The sequence below is a fragment of the Macrotis lagotis genome, chromosome 1, assembly GCF_037893015.1.
Source record: "Macrotis lagotis isolate mMagLag1 chromosome 1, bilby.v1.9.chrom.fasta, whole genome shotgun sequence".
NCBI classification, from domain to species: domain Eukaryota; kingdom Metazoa; phylum Chordata; class Mammalia; order Peramelemorphia; family Peramelidae; genus Macrotis; species Macrotis lagotis.
Window position 1 is genome coordinate 439,836,470 of NC_133658.1, and position 3,702 is coordinate 439,840,171.

General features: G+C 45.3%; 1 pseudogene; it reads left to right on the forward strand.

Annotated features, from left to right (window-relative positions):
- The first annotated feature begins 1,980 nt into the window (after positions 1–1,980).
- On the forward strand, positions 1,981–3,162 carry LOC141504434 (Y-box-binding protein 2 pseudogene; annotated as a pseudogene).
- The last annotated feature ends 540 nt before the right edge of the window (positions 3,163–3,702 follow it).

Consider the following 3,702-nt stretch of genomic DNA (forward strand, 5'->3'; position numbering starts at 1 on the left):
CTATAAAATGAAGAGATTGAAGAATTTAACAATAGAGGAAAGAAAAAGTAGGAGGCCCAAAGAAGCCTGTAAGAACTATATAAAGAAACTAGTGACCAGAGTAGTTCCAGTTCAGTCTCTTTCATTTATCTGCTACTTGATTAGTTGGAGAGACTTTCAAGTCCCTTGGTTCCAAATAATGTTTTTCAATGCTCTCCAAATAATGCTTCAATGCTTTAAGTTCAAAAGAGCTGAAGGTTCTGATGACTCCCTCTGATTTGAGAGGAAAGAACAGTAAAAAGCCAGGTACTGAGTATTTTGTTAAGAAAAACTGTCTAAGCTGATTTGTCTTGTCCAGAAAACTTTGCTCTTATTATACGGTATAGCCTCCTGCTGCAAGATTCGGCCTGTAACTTTGTTATGACCATCTTCAAGATGCTTACTTGATCTTATGTTCTCTTTCCTTTGAGGATATTCATACAGTATCCACATATTTTTACTTCTTTTTCAAAATAGTTCTTAGTTAACAAATGAAATGTTTCTTTTGGGATTTCTCAATTATTACTCAATCTGGTTCCCTTTTTAGATTTTTTATTGGAGTAAATGTGGGAGAAATGGACTATTCTATATCCTTTCCCATCACCATCTCAACCAGAAGAATGCCTCTCTTCAGTTTTCAAAAAGCACATTAAATTCTTCCCTGTGGTGCCATGAAAAACAAGAAAAGTATTGTAGGAGTTTAAAGAAGGCAGACTAGTATGAGATGAATGATAAGGAAAGCTGTCGCTTAAGGTGGGGGAGGCATTGAAGGTTGGAGGAATTTATAACACAATAATGAGTCCTAGGAAAAGAGAAGAAGGAAATGATTAGATAAGTTCAAGGAACAAGTTTGTGGTTGATAGAGATAGAGGAAAAGGACCAGAAAGGAATGAAGGAATGAACATGGCTGGCCTAGCCCTTTTCTAAAAAATGGAAATTCTGGGATGAATTGAGCATTGAGAGGAAAAGGTCACATGAGCAGAAATATTTTCTAGCATGAAAGGTTTCAGGGGAATTTTAGAATGAAAAAAGATTCTGGAGCATGATGGTAAGGGTAACTTCCAGAGTGAGAAGGAACATCAGTGGTGAAAGAAGTCTGGAGGATGAGGCCTGCAGAAAAATGGAATGTTAACTTTGATCAGTTCTGAGAGCCCAACAGAAAACCTAGACCTTTTACCATCACTTTCCTAAGTTATTCTTTCTGTGATCTGGCTGATAAAAGTTTTGGAGTGAAAAAAAGTAAATTCTTTTCAAATCTGTATTACTTAAATGCCAGCAAATGCTATCCTCATGGCAAGATGTGGCCATTCAAGAACCATTGACAATCTCTGTTCAATGTGCTGATTCAAGATGGAGCAAGAGTCTTTGTGTGCTGATATCCTTTCCCCTTTAAATCGATACTCAAGACAATCCATATTTCTCAATAGCTCTGCTGGTTCATTTGAAATCACTCTAAATATATTCATAAAACAATTACAAAAAAGCCAGCTGTTTGCAAATGACTGAAGAGGCCTCTATGGACTAACCCCACATTCTCAGATTTTTAGTATAGGAATCTTGAAGACCAGTATCCTTAGCTCAAGAATAAATGGTTTGACCTGGTCAGGAAGGGACTACATGAGTCCAAAAGAAGGTGTAGATCTGGACTAGGGATGACAGAGAGATAGAGTGAATAGCAAGCGAAAAGCCAAAATCTACTATCACTAGATCTATTGACTAAGAAATTGTTAGCTTCTGTTTTACAGGGAAAAGGTAATTCAGACTGCTTGTTTCCAGAGAGTGACCTATACCAGTAGTGTGTTAGTAAACATTTAACAACAAATTCTCCGAAAAGAAAGGAAAACATACAGGAAACATTTTAAAGTTCCATTTAACTTATTAACATTTTCTTAATTACTTTCCTAAATGAACCTCCAATTTGTAGTAGTTGTTGATTTCTGAGATTCACACTGAAAAACCACAAGTAACTTTCTTAGTAAGAGGTGGCTCCAATGTACTCTTAAGAACTGTGAGGAAGGGTCAGGCCGGTACCGGACCGCGATGAGCGAGGTGGAGACAGTGGCCGCTACCCGGGCAGCGGCACATGCTAATGCGGCGGGGGTCGGGGTGGTGTCACCCGGGGGGCGAGGATGGGAGGGGGAGTGGAAGCCTCCCCCTGCTCCGCCGGGATCCCTGCAGCCCCTGGCGCCCCGACGAGGGCAGCCCGGGGGACCCCGTACCCCCCGCCCGAAGCCAGGCCGACAAACTGCTGCTGGCAACCCAAGTTCTGGCCATTGTCAAATAGTTCGACGTCCGAAATGATTATGGATTCTCAACAGGAATGACTTTAACAGGAGGATGTCTTTAAACCATTAAAGCCATTAAAAGAAACAACCCTCGGAAGTTTCCGCGCGGGTTGGGATGGGAAAATAGTGGAAGGAGAGAAGGGGTGCAGAAGCTAGCGACGCGACTGGTTCGGGGGTGGGGGGTACCAGTAAAAGGCAGTCTCTATGCTCCTAACCCACAAAGTTTTCTTACATTTATTCCCCTCCCTGTCCCTGCTGCACACCCCGCCCCCGGTGGCAGCGCCCCTACAAGGGTAGCAGAGCCAGGTAGTGAAGGGGAACGAGCCGAGGACCCCAGTCAGCGACCTCACCGACCGCGTCCACCCCCTTTCTTTTACAGACAACATTTTCAGGGGCCCTCAGCCCTCCGACCAGCAGCAGCCTGTGGAGGGTACAGAGACGAGGAGAGCCCAAAGACCCAGCTCCCTTAGAAGGGGACCAGAAGCAGGGAGATGAACCCAGATTCCGACCCAGATACTGAAGGCCTTTCGGCCCTCGGCCTCCAAAACAGCCCACCCAGAGAAGGTGGAAATGGAGAGACCAAACCCATCCCACAGATGGCTCATGACCCGAGCCCCAGCGCCCACCAAATCGGCCTCCCTTTCAACCTAGAAGACAACAATCTCCTGGTCCTGGGCAGACCGGGTGGGACTCACCCCCAGCAGGTGCCCCTATGCATCAGGAGACCCCAGAGGAGGCAGTCAAGTCCTTGACATCTCCTGCGGACTCACCTTCCCAGCCCCGCTTGGAGCCGCATCACCAGCTAGTGGATACCTCAACCCCGATAACCGGGAACTCCCCTACCACCTCACTGAAATGATTCCAACTAGGGGGACAACCAGAGCAGCTATCTGATATCTGTCGACTTTTTCCAACTGCTCCTTCCCTGTTTCCCTCCTCCCCTCCAAAATAATCCATGACATTGAAACAGCAGCCTTCACCCTGTCCCCTCCTTCCCAGGACCCAGGAGGATAGAACTACTTTTTAGTTCGGTTCAACACCCCACCCTCACCCCCAAGGGTGGAAGGGAGTACATCCTTTGTCCACTAGAGACAGATCTCCCCTCCCACCCCACCCCGGTTTATTTTTTGGGTCTTTTCCCTCCCCTCCCCAAACTCTGGAGCCATTTGGTGAAATGTCAAGTCCAATTAAAAAAAACTGTGAGGAAGCACTAAAAAGTTTCTCTCTCCAGCTTTACACACACACACACACACACACACACACACACACACACACACACACACACACCTGCTTACTTATCATCAGACATTGTCATATATTTCGGGGTTCCAAATTCCAGTGGCCACTATCTAGTATACAACTATCTCCTGATTAATCTGGAAATCAGTGCTCCCTCTCC